The following is a 26,326-nucleotide window of genomic DNA, read 5'->3' as shown; positions in this document are numbered from 1 at the left end:
GGGGCTTGCTCTTCTTGGACGCTGACCGGCCGGGCTTGGCTTCGCCGGTCAGCCTGCTAACTACAGCCCCCATCAGCCCTCGGGGCACGACGCTTCAGCGGGGCACGTCAGGAGGCGCATAAAGCCCCGTCTGGTCCCGCGAGGACGTGCGCGGGACGTGCCGGGAGAAGCCCGGGACAAGGGCGGGACCATCTGCGACCATCAGCGGCCAGAAGAGGCTGGGCTGGGCCACCCCCCTTGTGATCCTTTTAAAGGTACATTTATAGTGAGCTCCCTTATTCAGTACGATATCTCGACGCCCAACCAGCCCTGAACTGCTACAAAGCACAGCCTGTCCCTCGGTGGAGCGGGGGTCAAACGGCAGGCACACTTACCGGACAGCACGCTAGCACGCAGCTCCTGCCCCTGGGCTGGGAAACGCTGTAGGTCTCGCCGCCATCATCCATCCAGGAGCGGCTGGAGACTACAGCTCCCAGTGGGCTTTGCGTCTACTTCCTGTGCCCCGCTGTCTTCGCGCCCGGAGGCGCTACAAAGCACAGCCTGTCCCTCCGTGTCGCGGGACGCACGCGGGCGACGCCGGGCGGAGCCCGGGCAGAGGGCGGGCCGTCTGTGGCCGTCCGTGGTCATCAGTGGTCGGGCGGGCCACCCCTCTAACATTTTAACTTTGTCAACCTGCCTGTGGTGAGTTTCTTCCTACTTTTCTCTCCTGGTATGGCGTCTGCCAATATTGACGTTACACAGGATGACTTCCCTTTTCCTCCCGCTACATTTGAGTCCTTACTCGAAAATGCACTGACCTTGGTCTCTAATGAAATAGCTGACACTGAACGAAGAATGTCTATGAGTTTTACTAATAATATTACACAGCCTATATCATCGTCAAATAGCCCTGGTATTCCACTATCTCCAGCTGTTGTTATTACAAAACCGGCATCGGCATTAACACCCCCCCCGCCCCTATTGCCTGAAATTGTTCCCACTATTATAATCGCCTCCCAGGATGAAGCTACCATCCCGGGATCTTCGGAAACTGAAAATAAACAGGGAGGGGAAAAACGCAAAAGAGGCATCGCTAAGCCAAGTGCCAATAAAAGGAAGCAACCATTAATTAGTAAAAATCAGCCCACGCCCCAGAGTCTGTGGAACAAACAAAAATCGACTGGGGAACTAACTGTTACTGTGGATAAAGATTTAGTGGATGCAGATGATATCTCTACAGCAACTACCACTAATTCAAATGGGACCTCCAACACGATATGGACCCAAACAACATTAATGGGAGACAACTATCATCTCACGAAACAGAATGGGAATTTAATAGAAACCATAGTTGACACCATTTTTAATCGCCTACAGAAACAAATGATCAACCAGTTTAATAATGTTTTTAAAAGACTCGATAGACTAGATAACCTGGTTAAAAACGAAGAAGCAAAAAGAAAGGGGTCTGTTATCCTGGATCAAATCAGAGCTGACCGTCTCTTAAAAGAACTTGAATCGGTAAGCAACACACTGTCATCAAAGAAACAGGAAACTTCCTTCCTACTGGGTGGGAACACAAGTTACTCCGGAACATTACTACAGTCTACTGTACCATCCATGACTGTACCCCGACCTGTTAATGAAGGGAAGAACTTGGTAAAACCTAATTTACCCTTAAAATCTGTTCCAATACCTGCACCTAGAAAAACTGCCCCTCCTGTTATTCCTAATAAAAATACCACAAACGATAACGATTCGATCCATCCCACCAAAGCAATAAGATCAACTGCTGCTACCAATAAAGGTACTGGGGTGGCAGGGTCAAACAGGCCTTTTAAACATCAAGGGCCTGCACTACATCTCCCACCGGACGCATGTCCTTTTGTCGTGGTCCTTGCAGGAGTACCACCGTTGAGGGTGGATCAGGGGGAATCATGGGTGCAACTGAGAAATAAATGCATAGACTGGCTAACTAAACACAAAGGCGTCGGATATGATATCTCAAGTGAGATCCTATCGGCCCGCAGGGTGTTTTGGGTTGGGCCTTTACTCAAAGACAAGGAAGGTGACTGTATAGTTCTCAGTTAAAAATCCTGGAACTGTAAGACACCTTCTCAGTAGAAATGGTAATTGTTCTGCTATCTCTACTGTCGCTACTATGTTACCTTTGAGCTATTTTTACAGACAATCGTTAATGCTATCTCGGCCACCCCTAATGCAGTTTCAACCCCCACCTATGCACTTTCAGCCACTTCCTATGCAATTTCAACCAGCACCATTCCCACTCAATACGTTTAATAGATTTGCCCCCTTGTCAGATTTAGATATGTTAGACTGACCCACAACGTCTAAATCAGTTGAATTATCAGTGGCTCCTATTATTGAAACTTTGGAAGTCTCACAACCCATACAACGGACTGTAATTAGAGAAAAACCCTTGAATCAAAGATTAATGCACGAAGATTCTGATATATCTCTCGTGAGCTGGAACATAGCTGGTCTTAACTCTAAATTGAAAATTAAAGAATGGTCAGACTGGGTTAGCAATAACTGCGACATTTTGATGTTACAAGAGACTTGGTGCACTACCACACCCGTAATGGAGGGTTTTTGTTGCTATAATCTACAGGCTTCCTCCTCACTTATGGGTCGCCCCAGTGGGGGCTTATCCATCTGGTCTAAAATAAAATCCGGGGTACAAACAAAACTGATCCCTACACCGGGTAAATGTTTTATGGCTATGAAGTACACCAAAAGGATGAAACTATGTATAATTAACTTTTATAATAATGATTTTGTTACCCGTCCCAATGATAATTTTATCTTATTGTTTAATTTTATTGATGAAATTATGGAGGGGCAGAAGTATGGGCCCTTTGATGGCATTTGCATTGGAGGGGATTTTAATGCTCATATGTATCGTGACAGCCCTGTATGTAGAAACGGTGAAGAGTTGAAAAACCATCTAGCCTCCCGTGATCTAGTAAATGCAATGGAAATTGCTGGTTCTAGTCTAAACAATATACTAACACCTACGTATATAGGCCAGGGCTGCTCCTCCACGATAGATTATATTTTTATTTGTCCAATATTGAGTGACATAATTTTTAAAGCAGAAGTCATCTGTTCCGCATATAGTGACCATTATCCGCTTAGAATATATATTGACAATCCACAGAACCCGAAGGCTGCAGTGAGAGTAGAGACTGGGGTACAAAATTTGTCATTATCTACTGATAGACTAAGATTAATATGGAAAGGGGTGGATAATAAAGATATCTTAGCTAGAGTCATCAAAAAACATCCCAAAACAGTAGAGACTTGTCTGTCGTACACTAGTCCAGGCAACGACGTGGTTGTTGCCTTTGGTAATCTCTGTGGGGCTATTAAAAGAGAGTCCTCTAAACGAGCTAGGCCTAATATAGATCATGGCCCACGCTGGTTCGACTCCTCTTGTTCGAAGGCTAATAGGGACCTGAGGGCGGCCTTAAAAATTCATCCCAGGGACGTCCAACTTGTGAGAGAATTAAGATCAAAATATAAATCCGCGCTATGCACTAGATCTGAGGCCTTAGTGATCAATCACTGGGAAACTCTCACACGTACTGCCACATTAAAAGATACGACAGGTTTCTGGAGAGAAGTCAAGTCCCTCAGATCTTTTGGCTCTAACATCCAACCAATTAATTGCAACATAACTGGTGAGGTGTGGGTAGATCATTTTACTAAAATCTATGCTATATCAGCCTCTCCTTTAGATATTGTCTCTCTACCTAGTACAGCTGAACGACTGAGCTTTTTATTACCAGAGGTCGAGGATGCTATATTTGAGAGTGCTAGTCATAAAGCCCCCGGCCCGGATGGCCTTTCTATCGATCAGATTAAATCCGAAATCAATTTCTGGGCCCCTTTATTATGCAACCTATTTAATAATTTGACTGACAGCTCCATTCCTGAATCTTGGTCGAACAGTGTAATCGTACCGATTTTTAAAAAAGGTGACAGGGCGGATCCTGCCTGTTACCGCCCGATCTCACTGATCGATAACACACTAAAGGTCCTTGGAAGAGTAATTTTTAAAAGGATAAGGGATTGAGCTGAGGATAATAATGTTTTACACTACAGTCAATTGGGATTTAGAAGCCATGTGGGCACTGTTGAACAATGTCTTAATTTGAATTTGATCATGGCCAAATATACAATTGTCAAAAAGTCCCCACTTTATTTAGGTTTCATGGATTTGAGTTCCGCTTTTGATTTTGTTAATCGTTCTAGGTTGTGGTCACTTTTGCTTGATTATGGTTTGGATGAATCTTTGGTATATTTTCTTTCGTACTTACACAGAGATCTAAAGGCCAGAGTACGTATTAATAATGATGGCGAATTATCCGATGATATTTTAATTAGCAGAGGTGTTAGACAGGGCTGCGTACTCGCCCCACTGCTTTTTATCTTATATATTAATGGGTTGAGCAGCACCCTGAGCAAGATTACTAAGGATGTTCCAATTATAAACGGTTCCCCCATTACTACCTTACTGTATGCGGATGACACGGTACTAATGGGGCGTACCCCAAATGCTTTACGCATTTTAATTACTGGGTTTGTTGATTTTATGTCCGATTTGGGCCTAAATACCAATTTAAAAAAATCTTTTATCATGAATTGTGGACCAAAAAAATATAATATTACTTCAATTAAGTCAGGTGACAATATATTAAAATGCACTAGCACTTTCCCTTATTTAGGGTTGTTATTTTCTAACACAGGTTCATGGCAGCCACACGCTGCCTATGCGAGGAATAAAATTGGTAAGTCAATAAATTCAATTTTATCCCTCCGATAACCCAAATTGGCTGACGTTATTACCCCCCTGCTCAATATTTACCGTACCCAATGTCATCCTACTGGGACATATGGAGCAGAAGTGTGGGGATATTGCAATACTACGTCTCTCCAATCGGCAGAAAATAGATTCTGCAGGAAGGTGCTGGGGGGAGTTCCCTGTGCCCCCACATTTATTTGTCACAGCGAATTGAGGCTGCCATACATTGTTGATTTTATTAGATCTAGGCCCGCGCTTTTTTGGATAAAAATATGGACAAACCCAGCAGCATCCTTAACACGTAGTATAGTATCTGATTGTTTATTACATGAAAGATCCCACCAAATACCATGGTTAAATGCTGTTAAGAATAGCCTGTTAAGTGTGAGACATGGCTCCTTGTTCAGTTCCCCTAATACCATTGTCCCCACTCATAAGAACAGCGTAAAACGGGCATTATACGATTTATACAAGGAGGAACGAATGAGATCCGAATTTGTAAAACCGACTGTCATTAAATATTTGCCACTTACAGAACCAGGCAATGACAATTTAAATAGGCCTTGCAGATATCTGACAACCCCAAAAGGAAGATGGAACCGGAGCCTTTTGTTTAGGTTCCGAGACGGAAGCATTGTTAACTTGCTAAGCTTCCCCCTTGGCTATAACAAAAGCTTAGAAGAGCTGGATTGTCCCTGCTCCGTAGGTGGGAAACAAAGTTTGTTGCATTATTTCTTTTTCTGTGGTCACTATAAATTATACACCCGTCATTATTTAATGCCGATTCTCCGCAAACGCAACCTAAGGGACTTTAATCTGGCATTGAGGTTCCTACAAATGTTGTCAACAGATGAGACTATTTACACTGTAAGCTGCTTTATAAAAGTCTGTGTAAGATCAAGGGCAAGTACGAAAAAGTATAATTTAATAATGGCATTGTACTTGAATGCACATTGCACTTTATTACATGATATAATTTGCATATAGAAACATTACTTGCGTATTTTGGATCAGTATGATTATTCTCAGGTAAATGCACTTTGTACTTTACATTTTTGATTATTTCAGGAGTGGAAAAAAATTGAAATTCATGGTAAAAATCATATCAATGGACCTATGTTATTTCTTACATGTATTATGCACTTTACGATATTTACGCTGCTTTAAATCCCATTGGAAATTTGTTTTTAACTTTATAGGTTTTTATGTGTGTTTTTAATGTGTTTCATTCTGTATGTACTTTTATGGATGTATCAAAACTCCGAATAAAGATCATTTGAATTTTTTGAATTTTGCTTCCAGAAGACGGTATAAATAGTGGACTATAATCTATTGTGCAAGTGTGGGAGAGGGTGGAAATAATTATTATACTCTGTCTCAAAGCAGGGAGAACTTAATAACCAGACTACGAACTAAGGAGGGAGAGTAGTGGTGGGCAAGTGACAGTGCAAGTTCCTGCACCCTCCTCTCCTTCTGTTTAGTTACTGTTTAGTCATGTCTAACAAAGCGAAAACGCGCTCTGCTACGGGCAAAGCACACTGGTCCCACACCCCAAACCCTTCAGGGCTTGTGCCAAATATTGCGTTGTCCCACAAAGTACAACCTACCGCGATTGACTTGATGTTGAGGAAAGTCAATAGGGAGATTGAGCGTACAGAGAGAAGCTTGTGTATTTCACCAATACCTATCCCAGATACACCTACGCAACCTATTGACTTAAATACGTCAGCAATTTCTCATACTGACACATTGGAAAATTCTACTGAAGATATTCCTTGTGCGCAGGTGGTAGCACAGGTAGCTGCAGATACAACTAGGGATAGAAACAATGCCACAAGTAAAAAATCCAAACAAGGGGGTGGTAGGAAGGGCCAATCTCGGAAAAATAAATCAAGTGTGGTCACATGCAGACCAAAAGATAGGGAGGTAGCGGTTACGAAAGTAGCAGCGGCATGCCACCCAGCTCCACCAGAATGGATGGATGAAGTAATAGGAGACCTCCAAAAACGCCTAGAAGCCTTTATTATGAGTCAGCTAAAACCAGTAATCAGCAGACTAGACAAAATGATAAATGAACTGACTAAGCAGGGAAAGTCGAAGGGCCCTACTAACTGTAACCTAACAGTAAATCATACCTCGGCAGGCATTACGCCAGCTGAGCAAACAGTTGGCAACAATAACTGTGTTAGTAATGAGCAATGTACTATTGTACAAGTCCATGATACACCTAAACCGACAGCTCAGGTAGAGAGGGGAAACATCATGAAGGGGGGAAAAAAGGATACTGACAAGGCTCAACAGCGAACAAATGTGTTGCTAGCACAAACAGGGAATTCAACAACTCATACTCTAACTGAAAGAAACCCGAGAGGCCATGAGCCGAATGATAGATCTGACTATCCTGCACCACATATAAATCTGCCCCCTGAAGCATGCCCTTATGTTGTTGTTTTTGCCGGGGTACCCGAACTTAGGGCAGTGGAGAAAGAATCGCATATGGAATTGAAAGCTAAGAAAATTAAGTGGTTGACTACACATAGGCCCCTGCAAGGTGGGGAATGTGGGAAGATTCTTCATGCAAGAAGAGTTAACTGGCTAGGCAGCAGAAAGAAAGACATTACAGGAGATTGCATTGTGGTGAATTTTAGGAACACCAACTTAGTGGAATATATATTAGGCAGCTACAACAGGAATCAGACTAGTACCATACGCTCCCTATCACTAGGATATTTCTACCCAAGGAAACGTGTCATACACACTCTGAACCACACCAATGGCAGAACAGGAAGGGCACCAGCTAGTCAATGGGCTAGAATGCAAGAGCAGATAGGCCAGATTACACCAAGCCAGGGCTACCCCCAATGGGCAAACAGATTCAGTCCGCTACTGTCCCTTGATGAAAATGATTGACTACCCCAAATTGAGAAATGTCAAGAGAAGATGGCCAAAAGGGTGGGAAATGAATGTAGTATAAATGGGGCCTTGGAAAGTTATCAAGTAAAGAAAGCGAAAGAACCCCTAGTAATGGGAGGTGAGGGAGATCAGGTGGTCATGTCGCTCAGGAAGGATGAGCCCAGGCCATATAACCAGGGAGGGAAGGATGGAAAAGTACCTAGTGAAGGTCTGATTTTACTGTCCTGGAATATTGCAGGCCTGGGGATTGGAGGAAACACCTTCGCGGCTCCCATATATTAGCATTCCAGGAGATGTGGGCGATAGAATCCTCCCCCTACCAAATAGAGGGTTACAAATGTTTCTTTGTGCCAGCTCAAGAAGGCAGATCAGGCAGGGCAAAGGGAGGGCTAGCACTGTACGTTGATCTTGATATAGAAGGTTCATGGACACAGCCCTCTTGGACGTCACACACCCTCCAGGCAGTGGTATTTCAGGGGCAAGGGCTGAGGTTGCTGATATTCAACATCTATAATTCAGGGCCTGTCGATGGGAATAATGCAGTAATCCAGGAACTAGATAACAGACTCAATCAAGAGATCAAGCAAAGGAAAGGGGGAGGAGAACCAATTGTCCTGGTAATGGGCGATCTAAATTGCTATCTATGCCCAAATCTTTTTCCAGTAAGTCCTGATTGGTCATCGTGCCCGGTAGAGAGTGGGCCACATTTTGAGCATAATAAGGAGGGAACAACATTAATGAAGCTATTAGGCACTCACGCTCTCACACACACAATCGATCTGGTGGTCCCGGGTAAAGAGCGTACTCTTATACCAACATTCAAAGGCAGAGGATGTTCCTCTATTATAGATTATAGATTATATGTTGATATCTATTTTTGCAAAGGACCAAGTTAAAGAGGTGAGAACGGATTGGAGTCCTTTCAGTGACCACAACCCGCTGACTCTGGAATTAACATATAGCGGTCTCTCCATAAGGAGTATACCGGCAGCCATCGAGCTGCGCCCAGTGGATCAGGGGAGGCGCCTTAGATGGTCAAAAATTAATGCCCAGGAGTTCTACAGAAATCTAATAGAAAAAGGTAAAAAGCAGATCCTAGATTGTCTACCTTCAGTAGAGGGAGGTGCGCTGGTCTCAGTGTTCGAGTCTTTAACCAACTTGGTCGACGGACTATTGAAAGTGAAAGGTCCTAGAAAGAATGTAACACAACCACGATGGTTTGACACCAACTGTTCTCGAGCACTGAGAGATTTAAAATCATGTCTTAAAACCCAACCCAGGGATGAGCAGAAAGTAGCCCTCTGCCGACACACATATAAAATTAAGAAAAAACAGAGGAAGACTATGCTGCAAGCGGAAGTCTGGGCTGACCTGAGGGAGGCAGGGGAAAATAGGGATTCTAACGAATTCTGGAAAATTATCAATAGGCCCTGTTTTCAAGACAGCAATTCCCCGGTGATTAGCACCAATATACTCCCCGAACAGTGGGTGGCTCATTTTAAGGGCCTTTACAATCACAGCTGTGACACAATCTCTGTAGGGGGTTGGGACGGGGTCCGGTCCAAGGAACTAGAATTTTCACTCCAAGAAATTAGTCAAGCTATCCAAGGTCTGACTCGAAATAAAGCACCGGGGCCTGATGGCACGCCACCAGACCTCTATTTAAGTAACATCGACCTCTGGGCTCCCATTATGACTAGGGTGTTAAATGCAGCTATAAAATCTGGGCTCCCGCGATCTTGGTCCACCGCATTAATTGTCCCTATCTTCAAAAAGGGAGTAGGGACAATCCTCAATGCTATAGACCAATATCGTTCATTGATGTGTCAGCTAAATTACTGGGCAGGGCTGTATTAAATCGCCTTATGGCCTGGACAGAAGAGCACCACACCATAGCAGACACCCAATATGGTTTTAGACCGGGTAAATCAACTAGCGATCAATGCCTTAACCTCTACCTACTAGTTGCCAAGTACACAAAAGCTAGTAAAGGAACAGTCTATATGGGTTTTATGGATCTGGTGTAGTGTAGTTCCTATTTTCCCAATAGGCTCTGCGCATTGGAATAATATCTTCAATAGTATAGACGTAGGACTGTGGTTAACTAGGTCTTCTACTGACGATATTAGACTTAAAGTTATGTGTGCCAGCTAGCTCAGAGTTCACTAGAACCTTTCTCGAATAGGCAAGGAGGAGTTTAACCTCCCTGGATAGACAAGAAGGGATTTAGTTTCTGACAACCATAGAACATGACAACTTTGCTCTCCCCTAATCAAGAGTATATCTCTAGAGTCGTGTGAAAACAAAAGACAACTTATTTTACTCAGTCAGTACGTGCATTCTTAGTTTCACCAGTTTGTAGAGAAATAAGAGATGGGCGTGGTTCAATAAAAGATGTTATTTATTGATCAGTCTCTTTTCTCATACAAGAGAAATGAATCGCTATTATTGCAATAATTATAGTTAAGTAAAGTGCATACAGTAAAAACAGAATTATAAAATAATACTGTAAAAGCATTTATATGGTTTCTTAGCCATATGATACTTAAAATGGATAAAAGATATACATACATATATACATTGACTAATCGTACTCAACTGGTGCTTCTAACTACGCCTACCCCGGTGTACCTGACCTAAGCCTAATACTTGGGAGGGAGTAAGTAAGTAGCAGTTTAAGTTAAGTTTGCTTTGCCAAGAATCTGACTCAAGAATTCTCTGTAAGGGGTTTAGTCAGTTCAGTACCTGGGATTTAGAAGGCTGGAGGGTTGGTATCTCTGTCTCAGGACTCGATATCCCAGTTACCCGCGAGGGCGGCTGGAAACGCCGGAGGCTGGATTTCTCGGCAGGAGAAAAGGCAGCGTCTCTCTCTCAGCGTGTCAAAAGGGAGGGGCAGCGTCCGTGGGCTTTTCTGCATCAGCTGGGCTCTCCGGCAAGTAGCGCTGCTCCAAGCTCGTCACCACCGTGTCTTAGCTTAGGGCAACGTCGGTATATTTATACCTGAAAGGTGCCGTGTTTGACGTAAGGATGGACATAAGACGTCAGCAAGAATGTCATAAGGACTGGTCGTTCTTACATTCTTTGCAGGAGTTCTCAAGCGAAATCAAAACAATAACTGCGGGCATTTCCCAGGTCTGTTGGAGGTTTGATTTGTTTTGAGAACTCGGTGTGCTTCTCTAGGGGGCTGAAGGGATAGTGCTTGCTTAATGTGACAGCATGCGCTATGACCTAATCTGAAGACGGGTTTCTGTGCCGTTGTATGGACATTAGTGAATTAATAACCGGACAAGGGTCAGAAATAGGAGTATCAATATAGGTACCTAGATAAACACACTACACCCACTCCAAGAAATTATGTACATATTTACTAACCTAAGCAATAGTAAACATAACTAACAGTGCATTTGTCTACCGGACCACCCCAAAAACACATTATATATATATATTTTTTTAAATGGCGTTTGCAAAATGCACGAAATGAGTATAGGTACTGTATGCATTCAAGCAGTATAATCATTCAAAAGGAGATGCACATTTTATATCGGCATGAATGATTTGCGAAATTACACATGAAATGGCTCTTGATACAGAAAAAAAACTTGCGAGACCATCTCATCACATATAAACACAACGAATTGCATATAAACTTAGAGGTTGAGATAAGGTAATTACTCTAGTATTCCTAAGAATAGAAGTTCTGTTCTCTAAGAATAGTTTTACTTTAAGCAGAAGATAAGTGCCAAAAAGGTAAATATTTTTGGAATTGGAAAAAGTTTTCGCTATTCAGGGGAGAAGAGAAAAAATAGTTCACAGTCACTTTGTTTTCAAAAGACTGAAGGCCAAATTCAGAGTTCAGGGAACGCCGTGTGCAAGTTTGTTTAAAATCATTCTCTCTGTTCCGGTGACAACATCATTTCAGATAGATTCTCGAAAAAACAGTCTACAGCTTCTGGTGAGAGTTCAACTAGGTTAGAAAACGTCGCTACCATGCAGTCACGCGCATGATTGCTTTCACTGATGGTTTGATCAGAACTGCTTACAGAAGGTCGTACCTGGTCGATGCTGCTTTCATCATGTACTTCACTACCCTTCAATCGCAGTGGTGAAGTTTCCACGAATGCCGTCATCAGGATAGGTAGCCGCTGGGGACAGCACAATGCATGAGCCTTTACCGGACCCAACAAAGTATCTGCATCCAATGGTACGTCTGATTGTAGTGTAAGACAGGTGTCTAACACGCATTCTTCGCCGCATAGCATGCACCTTAATACAGGCATAACACAATTCTGCCAGATGGGTCTGAATGAAAGAAACCAGGTCATATTCAGATCTCGTAGCCGGGCTAAGCCAAGGACTTTAGTTATGCGGTCCCGGTAGCGGATAGCTAGGATCGTTTCTTCCATTGTAGCTGGAGTCTTGTCTGTGACATGGCTTGCCATAACGAAGCAAGAGTAGCAAGAATAAAATGCCTGCTACGAGTCCCAACAGGAGTGGAAGTCCGGCAAAGATGGAATGGACGAAATTTGGAAAAATACCCAGGATCGCTTTGAATGGTGTTAAAGCGCCTGAAAAAACTGTCTTAAATACACTCGCGATACCACTTGTATCAGAAATATTTAAGATTTCGTTCAACATTTCTGCGAAGTGTAGGGGGCAATTTGTTGATAACATTGAATGAATCTCTGCCGTTGTCCTTGCAACTTGGAGATCATACGTTTCTTTTGATGACGTCAACTGGGTTGGCGTCTGTAGGAGCACAGTCTTCATTCTGCTTAAAGTATCAATTCGAATAGAAGAGATTTTTAAACTGGGCCATAACCTTCCCTCCCTGTCTGGAGCATCATTCGGGAACAATACTCTTTCACAGCACATGACCCTGGAAGTCACGCTTATGAGATAAGGTTTCCCTGGCAGCAAGCCACAACATCTGTGATCTACAATTAGAATGTAACTCCCGTTCGAAAGTCTTCTAAAGAATGGTTCTATTTGTGTTGCAGGTGTGCCTAACTGGTGACATGAAAGGTTATTTGAAGTCCCTTCACAGGCCCCATGCAAACTAATACCCTGACACAGAAGTATGCCACTTAGTGATTTTTCACAATTATTACCACTAAGAAATACACTCTGTCCGTTATTACTGACACATGTGTGTGTATAGGGCAAGTTCCATGTGGACTTAATGTATCCTTTACCCAACCTTTCATACTGGCCTGCCTGTATATATTTTTGGCAGTATTGAAACTGGAAAGTTGTTATCGGAATATTTATTATCCCATGTATTATCCATTCAATGACTTTGTCAATGGTAATCTCTCAAGTTTTTCAATGCTCAGAATTGTATAGTCAGCACCCTTTTATGCCAAACTGATTTGTTTATCAGTAAGGTTAAAGATATTAAATAGTGACGTTGTGTTGATTAGACGCCAAGGCACATAGCCTGAACGCAGATTTTGTAACGTCCAGCCAAGCTGTACAATAGAACGCAATTGAGACTGACCGTGTTGCAACATCAGTAAGTCTTGTTCTATTATATCGATTGCAGAAGATACAATACTGTCCAGTGAATATATTCTGGAAGACAGAGTCATTAACCCATTGTCTACAACAGAAAGTGATTTTTCCAAATTAACACGGTCAATTTCCCGTATTTTTTCTGCTGTCTCAATTTGAGTTACTTTCCAAGCTTCGTTGTAAGCTGCATATATAGAGGCCGCTATGAAACGTTTTTGACGCTGTTTGCGTGGTCCCATGATGAAATCACGCAAGTCAGCACCTTCTTTAAGTAAAGTTAAGTGTTGCTTAATTTCTGACAGTGTGGATGTATGTAGCCATTGAAGGCAGACTTTTCCCACACTATAAGTAGTTACAATCCCTGGATGTTGTCTCTGGGAGTATCTTGGGTCTGGCCTGGTCAATGTGAACCCCTGTATTTTGTTCAGGAATCTGTCTTGACAGTTATTTGTGTCTGTGGGCCAGATCAACCATTTTTTCCAATCAGCATGTGTTCTGTTTTGGTTTAAAATATAGGATATGTCTATCTCAACATCCGTAGTGCTATTACTGGTAGGTGTTGGTTTTGGAATAGACAGGTTATTTAAGTCTTTAATTTTGGCTAGGCCAAGACAGGATGTTTGTTGAATTGTATTATTCAAAAATATAATTTGTTCTGGGATCATGCAGGCTCTAAATAATGATTCTATACCTTGCACTTGCCAATCTTTGTACCCCAGATCGTTTTCGTTTCAATGTTATTGTTCCAGAAATCAAAACCGAATGTATTAATTTTTTTCAAAAAATGAGTCTGAATATATCAATTTTGTGTTTGTAAGCATGGTTTTCACTCCTGTCTTATTTAACAATTTGAAATAAAATGATTCTGCATTACTTGTGTTGAACCCAGAAAAGTATGAATATTTATCAAAATATGTCTTTGAACTGCCTTTTGGTGGAGTTGCACAATGTTCCCATTGGTTAAAATTTTAAACATTTCTAGGTTGAGTAGATTTATGCAGATAATGGTTACCATAATGGTTATAACAAAACATTTGATCGTAATTAGATGAACCTTGCAAATAATCATGTTCTGTAAATTTAGCTGACATTACTAGATCAGACATCATATCATTAATACTTTCAAAGTCCCAATCATCAGCAAATGTGCTTGGTTTTACAAAGTCACTTAATGAAATCTTAAATTGATGAGGATACTTCAGAAGCTCAACCGGACCATAAATTTCGTAATCAGTTTTGTCCCATGCTACCCCACCGGGTATAGGATTGGCTGTGAAGTTTACTGAAGAAAGTTCTCTTTTCTCGATGTGTGAAGACTTGTGTGGTTTTAGGACCAAGTTGATGTTCTGACTTGCTGTGTCCATTGTAACATATTTTCCCTCAATGAAGTGTCCCAAGCATAGTACCATGATGAGCCAAAGTATGAGGATGAATACTCCTAGTGCCACCCAAAGTTCAATCCATGGAGAAATCAGATAGGTTTCTTTTAGTTGATGAAAGAGTTCCTTTGCTTTATTTTTAAGAGTTTTTGTTGTCGGCTGTTCCTCAGGTTCACTTGGATCCTCAGAAAAATCATCGAAGTTGATGAAGTAGCCTGATGCTGTTCTGTCAATTGTTTCAATTGCTTCAGGATTCCTTTTCGTTTTTGGAATTTTCTTTATTTCATTAGCATATTCTGTGGTTACATCATTGTAGACTGGTGTTTCTTGATTTAAGATTTTAATTTGGGTTTCAAGAGGTTTAAGTTCCATGGCTTTGTTGCATAGTCCTTGTTTTTTTACTGTAGGTTTATCAATTGTGATTAGTCTTTCAGTATGAACCTCTGTGTTTGTAGCAAACTTTGGTGTTCTACTACTTCTTGGGAGTCCACTTGGCCTACTACTTGTTATCGGCCACATGATTGTGGTTTAACCAGGTCGATGGATACAACTCGGTTCTCCTTTTTACCAGCAAGGGGCGGTAGTACTACTGATCTTGTCCCGTTGACAGACAAGACAGGAACTGCTTTTCTGTAAGAAGGCCCAAATTCCTTCTTTACCGCGATCTTCTCTCTGACCAGATCCCCGATTTTTGGAATCCAGACAGGCCTTGCTGGGACAGGTGGTTTCTCTTCAGTGGTTATTGGCTGCTGTTTCAACTTTATGTTGCTCAGGTCTTTTCTTGTTTCGTTTAAGTCCTGTAAAATAGCCAAACGATCTTTGATATCAAAGCATTTTTCTTTAACCACTGAAGTTTGACTATCAAGGTCCTGGATTAGCATTCTAGTCCCAAACAATAGTTCGTACGGACTGAGACCTCTCAGAGAATTTCTTGGCAGATTATTAAGACTACGTTGGACACTTATTAAATGTTTGACCCACCCAGCTCATGAACCTAATACCTTTGCTGTTATAGATTGCTCTATGCCCTGGTTTTTTCTTTACACCATCCCGTTTCCCTCAGGAAGGAGGTGACAAGAGTACCGCAATGCTATGCCCATGCCGGCCATGTCCGTCTCATAAGCTCGAGAGCTAAAAAGCAGGACCCTGGTCAGAATGTAGCATGAAAATTGCGTATATGCCATTATAGACTTGCAAATCTTCGTATAACAGTTCAGACGTCAGCCGAGAGCTGGGGTCTACATTTTAAGTGAAAATAGTCTCTATATGTTAATATGACGCATTATTCATACTGGGTATTTTATGTCGATAGCCTAATCTTTTATTGAGCGAAACGCCATGGCAGTACACCGTCTCGGTCACCACTGCGATCTCTGTTGCAGGTTTGGCAGTTTTTTGCAAATATGTGATGTTGCAGGCTCATTCCTGGCCACCAGTATGTTGATTGTAATTCTTCTAGAGAATCCTTAAGTGTAAGGTGTCTAAGACCCTCACCCATATGTGCGTCTGCTATTAACAAGCCTCTCCTGTCCATGTTTGGAATCACTCTTTCCCCCACTCCAGGGATTCGAGCAAAAGAAACGGAGTTTGCATCGATTATGTATGTATAATTGAGTGGATACATGAGGGGTAGCGCTGAGCAGTCGCCTTTTGATGACGTATTTACCGCCAGCATTGTTTTCCCGTCAATGTATTTTACTGAACGCTTTTTTGTAGGTACGGAAGCCGATTTAGTTGGTTCCGCTGTGGCTGTCTCAGCCAATGAATTCCCTGCAACGTGAACGCCATCACGCTGATGACTCAGTGAGTGTATCACGTGAGTCTTTGGTAGTTCTTTCTTTAAAAGAACTATTTGTTCCCAAAGCGATTTTTGCTTTATTGTGGCACCTGTGTCATCTTTGTACCCGTTTTCAACCCATTTCTGCAAGTCGTTATTGTATGATTTGACGCAGTAATACGAATCGCACACTATTAGTGTCGGGAATTCGCGATCGGCATTATCTAGCGCCATTTTTAACGCTATTATTTCAGTTTGTTGTTCTGAATTATTTTCCACTGAGTGTGTTTTTGAAAACAGAGGTTTTAATTTACCTCCGCGCCACACGTCTTTCGTAATCTCGCATTGGCGTTATAAGCTTGTTCTCCCCAAACTGAGGGCTGAGCATGTCCGTCTGTATGTATTACACAGGCGTACTGTCGTACGGGCAGAATGTCGATTGGCAGAGGATATTCTCTTTCATATTCTAGATTTTTTAATTTTGTCAACTCTGGATCAAAATAGTATTTCACTCTGTCTGCAGCAATAGAGTCTTCCCAATGTATCCATCTAGGATTCAGTGCCATAGTGGGTAAATTACATGGGGTTGTTAATGCCTCAAAGGCTGATTCTGCTGTTCTGACTGTAATTTTTCTGCCGTCAGCTTGGTATCTTTCTCTTGCTACAGCTGTTTGAACCGCGTGAACAATGTTTTCCTTAATGCTGAATGTTTTTTCAGTTTCTGTGTACAAGTGTGATTTGTATGCTATTGGTACCTTTTCTCCCTCATTTGAGGTCAGGTATGTGAATCCGCATCTTCCTGGGATGACTCGAATCACAAGGTTGCGTGTGTTAGCGCGTGTTTGCAGTTTTGTTTTAACTAACATGTCTGTTTGTAAAGATCTCAAAATTTCTGTGTGTTTTTGAGTCCAATTGATTCTTTTAAAATCTGGTTTTATTAGGTCATAGAGAGGTTTAACCCTCTCTGCATAGTTTATAATGTATGTTCTCTCAAAATTCAGGAAACCTAGAATTGATTGCAGGTTTTTCAGTGTTCTAGGTGCTTGGATTACAGCACATTTCTCTAGGAAATTGTCAGCCAGGCTTTTGCCTTCACTTGATAATTCATATCCTAAGAATAGGACAGTCAGATGGGCAATTCTTGACTTCTTGAAGTTGAATTTGTAACCCTCTGCTGCGAACCCAAGTATTATGGTGTTCACTCTTTTCAAGTCATCATCTGTTAGATAGATGTCATCGACATAAGATAATGCCTCATCATCATACATTTGTAGTAATTCTGTTACTCTTGCTGAGAATAATCCTGGGCTGTTCTTGAACCCTTGGGGCAAATGACAGAAATTTTTTCTGCGAGCCATTTATTGAGAAAGCGGTCAAATATCTGCTTTCTGGTGCTATATTTTGACAAAAGAATCCATTAGAGATGTCTAATGTTGTTTTGTATTTTTTGCGCACTATGCTATTCAATAGTGCGGCACTGTGTGAGTTTTGTACTGCAAACATTTTGCAGCATGAGTTAAGGTGTCTGTAGTCCAAAACTAGACGATATGAATCATCTGGTTTGGAGACAGGAAACAAAGGATTGTTCATTTGTGAGGTGCATGTTTCAATCACCCCCTGGTATTCAAGTTGATCTAAGATCTCCCTGACCTGTTTTTTAGCTTCTTGCTTAATTGGGTACTGCCTCTGTGCAGTCGGTTGAGATTTTAACTGGATTTTGTGAGGAGGAGAGTCCTCATCCCATCCCACATGATTTTTATATAATGCAGGAGCCTGGGCTACTGCCCACTTTCTTGCAAGTGTATATTTTTTATGAATTGGAATATGATTTGAGAAGGCAGGCATAATCATTTCTTCGCCATGAGGGTACTCCCTGACGAACTCTGGTGGCCAGTCTTTTTCAGCTAGAAGGATGTCATAGCCTTTGGAGAGATTATCCCAAAATAGACCCCTTATTTTCCTAGTCTTATCTCCCTCTATACGTAAAGTTATTTCATATATTTTATGAGGTTTGCTAACTCTGGTATCTGCAGTTTCCACCTGAATGTACTCATTCGTGTCCACTGTCTCCAGATGATTCATCAGGATCTTGCGAGCTATGCTCACTTCTGCTGCGCTGTCTAGCATTGTCTGAGCCCACTCTCCGTTTTTCAGCTGAGTCCTCAGGATCCTCGCATGTTTGATTATTTTAATGCTGGCTACCTTCTTCTTTGGAAATTGTAACTTTTTACTTTGATGAGCAGGTTCTTTGTCTTTGGACTTGACGTGCTCTTCCCTGTGTTCTGACCGTCCTCTTCTTTCCGATTTCTGCGAGGAAGTCTGAAAAGATCGAGAGGGACGTGTATCAATATCTTGATATCTATCAGGTTTCTTCAAATTATCCCTATTTCTAAGGTTGTATTTTTTCTCAGAGGGCTCCCTCTGGGGAGACTTGTGTCCTTGGTCCGGAGATCTTTCTCTCCGCCGAGGAGACCTTCCTCTGGACTGGAATCTTTTTTCTTTGGGAGTGGATTGTTTATTTCCATCCCAGTTCTTTTTTGAAGTGTTTACATTATTTTTAATAAATACTTTTTCAGGATTTTCTATTAGTTGTGGTTTCACTGGTTTCCCACCCAAACTATCTCTTCCTAGTTCTTCATAGGATTTTTCTATGATTCTGGCAAGTTCAAATGGTTGGTCTGCTATATCTGTTTCCTTCAATCTTTGGCGGATTGCCACATTTGCTGCTTCCCCTTTTATGTTTGCTAGTAATATTGCCGAGACCTGCTTGAAGTCTTTCAGTAATTTCATACCCAGAGTTAAAGCAGGTTCTGGACCGTATTCATTTTGAATCTGTTTTAGCACTTCTGGTATTACCGCCATGGACGGAACACCATGTGTTTTTGTGTAAATGGAAGCAAAGACTGTACCCCAAGTGTCACAGTCCTCCACATGTGGTGCGATCCCCATTGGGAGACAGATAGTCAGAATTCTGTGTTTCTCCACAGGTGTGGTATCTGGAAATACCGCCTCTATTTGAGTGATTTTTTGTGCTAACCAGAATGGAATTTGTTCCCGTTTAATGGGTACTTTACCTAGACAGGACTGTATGTTCTGTGGTGTGATTTTATTTGTGTTCCCCTGATGAGGGGTCAGCTGTGGAATTTTAATAGCTGGTTGGACTGTTGAAGTCCGCATTACATATTGGACTAGTTGTCTGTGTATTTTAATCAGTTGTTTTAACTGTGTTAAAAGTTCTGTTACTGACATTTTTTCAATGTCTGGATGTGGTGTGTATCCGGCCAGAACCGGCCACGTCGCTCCTGGTCTACCTAGTGGACCGAGCCTGGTGATGTGATCATTATGTTTTAGGGCGCCTTTAAACCAGAGCAGGTGCTCTTGGTATTTGAGTGGTATTTCCACCTCCTCGAAAGGGGTGTACTCATCCAGAGGTTCCTCTATCTTGTAATAATGGAACTCCTTTGTTACAGCGTTTGCTGCTGGAAAATTTATCCATGAATAGAATACCTCTGTCTGCCGATATTCGTGTGCCTCAATTACGAATATGACTGTACCACCTCTCGGTGTTAGTCCATTTTCTATAAGTTTTAAGGTTATAGTTTTTCTTATGCTGACCGGGATGAGTTTTGCATCCGGGTCTTGCTGTACGAGACTTGTGTCTTCCGCTAGAAGTTGCGCTGCTATTCTAGCTGCCTCCCTTTCTTCTTCATTGTCTGACATTTTACTGACAAGAAGGGTTTTTGTTGCAGATCAGGTTTTCAAGGAAACAAAGATTAGATGCACAATATTTTGGAACACTGTATCCTTCAACGTTGAATAAACCAAAAACCATACATAGGAGTCTCCTCCTACTAAGTTTGGCGGATTTAACCTTTCACCCACTCCAGACGTCTTTGGAGTTTTTATGGAAAAAAGGGTCTGTGTGAAAAAGCACGACTGAGTTACTCTAATGTCTTGCGTTAGATTTATCGTCTATCCAAACCGTTGGGCGCCATGTAGTGTAGTTCCTATTTTCCCAATAGGCTCTGCGCATTGGAATAATATCTTCAATAGTATAGACGTAGGACTGTGGCTAACTAGGTCTTCTACTGACGATATTAGACTTAAAGTTATGTGTGCCAGCTAGCTCAGAGTTCACTAGAAACTTTCTCGAATAGGCAAGGAGGAGTTTAACCTCCCTGGATAGACAAGAAGGGATTTATTTTCTGACAACCATAGAACTTGACAACTTTGCTCTCCCCTAATCAAGAGTATATCTCTAGAGTCGTGTGAAAACAAAAGACAACTTATTTTACTCAGTCAGTACGTGCATTTTTAGTTTCACCAGTTTGTAGAGAAATAAGAGATGGGCGTGGTTCAATAAAAGATGTTATTTATTGATCAGTCTCTTTTCTCATACAAGAGAAATGAATCGCTATTATTGCAATACTTATAGTTAAGTAAAGTGCATACAGTAAAAACAGAATTATAAAATAATACTGTAAAAGCATTTATATGGTTTCTTAGCCATATGATACTTAAAATGGATAAAAGATATACATACATATATACATTGACTAATCGTACTCAACTGGTGCTTCTAACTACGCCTACCCCGGTGTACCTGACCTAAGCCTAATACTTGGGAGGGAGTAAGTAAGTAGCAGTTTAAGTTAAGTTTGCTTTGCAAGAATCTGACTCAAGAATTCTCTGTAAGGGGTTTAGTCAGTTCAGTACCTGGGATTTAGAAGGCTGGAGGGTTGGTATCTCTGTCTCAGGACTCGATATCCCAGTTACCCGCGAGGGCGGCTGGAAACGCCGGAGGCTGGATTTCTCGGCAGGAGAAAAGGCAGCGTCTCTCACCGCGTCAAAAGGGAGGGGCAGCGTCCGTGGGCTTTTCTGCATCAGCTGGGCTCTCCGGCAAGTAGCGCTGCTCCAAGCTCGTCACCACCGTGTCTTAGCTTAGGGCAACGTCGGTATATTTATACCTGAAAGGTGCCGTGCTTGACGTAAGGATGGACATAAGACGTCAGCAAGAATGTCATAAGGACTGGTCGTTCTTACATTCTTTGCAGGAGTTCTCGAGCGAAATCAAAACAATAACTGCGGGGATTTCCCAGGTCTGTTGGAGGTTTGATTTGTTTTGAGAACTCGGTGTGCTTCTCTAGGGGGCTGAAGGGATAGTGCTTGCTTAATGTGACAGCATGCGCTATGACCTAATCTGAAGACGGGTTTCTGTGCCGTTGTATGGACATTAGTGAATTAATAACCGGACAAGGGTCAGAAATAGGAGTATCAATATAGGTACCTAGATAAACACACTACACTGGCTGCGGCCTTTGATAATGTAAATAGGAACAAATTATGGGCCATGATGAGCAATCTGGAAATTGACCCTGGACTCATAAATATTCTTAAAGAATTACATTGGAACACCACTGCCAAGGTCCGCTTTAGCACGGGGGGGGAGTACTTATCCCTTCCCGTGCACCAGCGGTGTGAGGCAGGGGTGTATCCTTGCTCCCTTTTTATTCTCATTATATATACATGATTTGGAGAGAACTCTGGTTGCCTTGAATGTGGATTGCCCCAAAGCAGGTACGCGTCATATTCCGGTACTGTTGTACGTGGACGACGCGGTCCTGCTTGCATGAACAGCTCTGAGTTTATAACACCTCGTTGACGGATTTGTGAAATTCATGGATAATTTAGATCTGTCCGTGAATTTGAGCAAGTCCTTCGTAATGGTGGCGGGCAAAAAACCCTGTAGGAAATTTGCATTTAAAATAGGGTCCCACACACTAGAAACAGTAAGCACCTTTTCCTACTTGGGTCTTTTATTTGACGGGGAGATTAAGTTTGATTCCTTAATTGAGGAAAGGTGCAGAAAGCGGGTTTCCGCAACGGTGCGATTTTAAATTTTGCCCGAAGGCTGGGTCGTTGGTCACCAGAGCAAGTAATGAATCATATGTAGCTGTAAGTACTGCAAAGGCTTTGTATGGTGCAGAGGTTTGGGGTTTTAGGGATGCAAGATACTTACAACTGGAGGAAGACAAATTCCTACGCAGGATCCTGAAGATATCGCAGAGTATCCCAGCAGAAATTGCACACACTGAGCTTGGGATCCCATTTATCATAGACCAGGTGAAGGTGAGGCCCATTATGACATGGCTCAGAATCTGGGTAAACCCTGAAGCAGAGTTAAGAAGGGTAATAGTTGGAGATTGTTTACAAATGGATAAGTGCCTCCAAATCCCTTGGCTAAACTATATTAAGGATACACTAGGATCTATTGATCAGCAGTTACTCTTTAGTGATCCAACCTTAATTGCCACCTCTTGTAAATATCTAATTAAAAAACAGCTACTAGAAAAATTTGAATTGGTTAGATTAAGCTCTGAATCAGCCAAAAGATCAGTTGTGGCACACCGTTTAGTAAGCAATGGAGTGGGTATGGAACCTTATTTATTTTTGATGTATAACCAGCAGGATAGATTTTTTTTTTTTGAAAGACCTTTATTTACATTTGCACATTGACACAGCGCTTAGCCTACAACCCTGGGGGCCGGCCGCGATAAGTATAGCAACAAGCAACGGTACAGGAGATACATAGGCAATCAGCCGACACCCCTGAGGTCCGGCGGCGAAATATCGATGCATGCATATAGTTGCCAAGGTCGAAATCAGGATAGTCAATAGGTCTATGGAATTTTGTGTTTTTTATACTATGGTGCAGTGTTTGTAGAAACTGTTCGAAGAAAAACAAATGAAACAATAACATTCACACAAGGTATAAGAGAATTGAGGGTACAGTCATGGGACCATGTTTCGGCACTCTGTAATCATGTTATATACTTTGCAATTATAATTCTTCATGGGAAATGGGCAGTGAGGAAACCTAAAACAATACAGTATCATTTAATAGGTGGAATGTCAATCAAGGGGACAAGGTTACATCAGGGAACAATTCTTGCGGGGGGGCTACAGATATTGCCACGATAAGTGTTCCACTGAGACCAGATTCTACCCCATTTCTTGGGCCTACCACGTGACAGGTACACAGTCTTCTCACGAAACATGCACCAGTCCATGCTCTCTTTCCAGTGCGATACGGTTGGAGGCCTGGGGGAGCCCCAGAGCTGCGCAATATCTCTTTTGGCAATCATATTGCCTAAGGTGACCCAGGTGATCTGAGCAGAGTTGCAGTCATTGGGCTCCCAGACATTCAGGAGGCTGCGCCTGGCTTCGGGCAGCAGCGCCACACCAGTGACCCCCTCCATCACACCATGCACACGGGACCAAAACTCGACCATATCCGGACACTCCCATAGGATGTGAAGGAAGGTACCAGTCATACCACATCCACGCTTACACAGAGCATCCAAAGTGTAACCCATGCGGACCAGACTCGGACCAGTGACATACACGCGGTGGAGGATCTTGAGTTGAACAAATCTGAGGCGAGAGGGTATAGCAACCTCTTTCGGTGAGGACAGAGCGGACTGCCAGTCCTCATCATCTATTTCTAGACCATCGACAATCCATAAGGCCCTCAGGCGCACAAGCAGGTCAGCCCTATTGTTGATCATCTTCTTGTAAATCAGTGAAACCGTGCTATCGGGCACATATCCATCCAGGATGCGATCCTCCAGGGGTGAAGATTCGGGGATGTCTGTGCCAACAGCGAAGACTGACAACAGGGCGTGCCGGACCTGAGCGTACCTGAAGTATTCTCTGTACCCGAGTTCATACTCTATTTTGAGCGCCTCAAAGGTCTTAACGTCACCTTTAGACCAAAGATCCCCCACCCTAGAGATCCCTATCAAATCCCATTTAGCAAATCCTTTCGTTCGCCATAGGTTACCCAGACTTTCAGAGTCATACAACGGGGTCGCACAAGTTAATCTGTCATTCCATCCCAGAGCCGCATTCGCATCATGGCACACACGCACAGCAGTTTTAGTGGGTCCTGCAAGTGTTCTGATGAGCCTCTTGGAGTACAGTGCCCTATTGAAAGTCCCCCACGGTAGAAGATGCCTATCCATGGCAAAGGCCGGGGCAGGTCCGGGGGCATATGTTGCGTGGTTAACCGCACTCAGCTGGGAGGCCCAGTAGTAGCGTCTGATGTCGGGAAGGGCAATGCCCCCGTCATACCACGGAAGCGTGAGTTTAGACAGGGCTATGCGAGCACGGCCGTCCCAGACGAGTTGGCGCTGTAAACTCTCCACCTCTCGGAAATAACTCGAGGGGACAAGGTCAAGGGAGTTCTGGAGAGCATAAAAAATCTGGGCAGCGACATCATTTTGAATAGAGCCGCACGACCGAGCGGTGACAGTGGCAGACGACGCCAGCGTGTAACATCTAGCTTCAGTCGTTGAAGAGGAGGCAGTAGATTACGCTCATGGCGAACGGCAGGGTCCAAGGAGATATGTATCCCCAGGTATTTGAAGCCGGTCTCAGATACTTGAATTGGAAATCTACGTGGCAATGGGGGAAAACAACCAGCCAAAACGTAGACACAGGATTTGGTCCAATTGATAATGAGACCCGAGTTCTTCCCGAAGGATGCAAGAACGTCAAAGAGCACATTCAGGGACTTCTTAGGGGAGGTAAGATATAGAAGGATGTCATCTGCGTATAGCGAGATACGATCCTCGAAGTCAGGAGTCCACCGAATGCCCTTTACAGAAGGTTCCCATCGGAGCCATTCCACCAACGGCTCTAGCGCGAGGGCGAAGAGCAATGGGGACAACGGACAACCCTGCCGAGTGCCGCGTCCGAGTGTGAAAACACCGGACACCTTCCCGTTAATCACCACCTGGGCGAGGGACATCTCATAAAGAAGTTTCACCCAACGCGATGAACACGGGACCGAACCCAAATTTTGTGAGGGCCGCCCAAAGATAGGGCCATTCGATGGTATCAAAAGCCATGGTTGCGTCCAAAGAAGCCAAAATGGCCGGCTCATTAAGAGTCCCGGCCCTCGCGAGAACTCCGTGGAGTCTCCGAAGATTAAGGGCGGTGTTTCGATGAGGAATGAAACCCGATTGATCCGGATGGATCAAGTCCCCGATCACCTTAATCAAACGATTAGCTAACAGTTTAGCTAGAATTTTGGGTTCGGCGTTAAGAAGGGATATGGGTCTATACGAGGCACACCGATCTCGAGGCTCACCCTCCTTATAAATTACCATGATGGTGGCAAGTCGCTGATCAGCGGGAAGAGAACCCGAGTCCAAGGCCTCAAGGAACATGCCCTTCAAGTAGGGCGTCATTTTGTCGGGTCGTAGTTTGCAAAGTTCGATGGGTAATCCATTGGGGCCCATGGCTTTACCGGAGCGTAGGGAGCGTATGGCCCCCGCCACTTCGTCCGCCGTAAGGGGCGCATCCATAAGGTCCCTGTCCTCCTCAGAAAGACAGGGCAATGCAATATCACGAAGCAACAGACGGGAGTCCTCCTCATCCCTATCGCAGACCGAAGCATACACTGTTTTGAAGTGGTCGGCAAAGCACTCAACAATCCCAGCCGGGTCAGTGACACACTCTCCATCAAGCCTCTCAATCACAGGGACAACACGATTCACTCTTTCTTTCTTGTCCAACCACGCAATCAATTTACCAGCCTTGTCACCCACATCATACAACCTGCCCTGCTGCTCTCTGCTCATCACCTTCGCCGCATCAGTGACAACAGCTCGATAGTCGGCCTGTTTCTGGCTGAGTGAATGAAGTTTTGGGCGTGTCACCCCTGTATCAAGGTCACCCTCCAGTGCAGTTATCTCAGATTCGAGGCGCACAAGTTCCTCATTCTTTGCTTTTTTGGCAGCAGCAATAAGCGAAAGAGAGCGGCCACGGATAACAGTTTTGAAGGCCTCCCACAGTGAAACAGAAGAAGAAACAGAACCCACATTTTCATTGAAGTAATGGTCCATGGCTTTAACAAGTTCGGAACGGGTTTTG

The sequence above is a fragment of the Lissotriton helveticus genome, chromosome 1_1 (assembly GCF_964261635.1).
Source record: "Lissotriton helveticus chromosome 1_1, aLisHel1.1, whole genome shotgun sequence".
Lineage (NCBI taxonomy): Eukaryota > Metazoa > Chordata > Amphibia > Caudata > Salamandridae > Lissotriton > Lissotriton helveticus.
Note: the sequence above shows the minus strand (reverse complement) of the source record.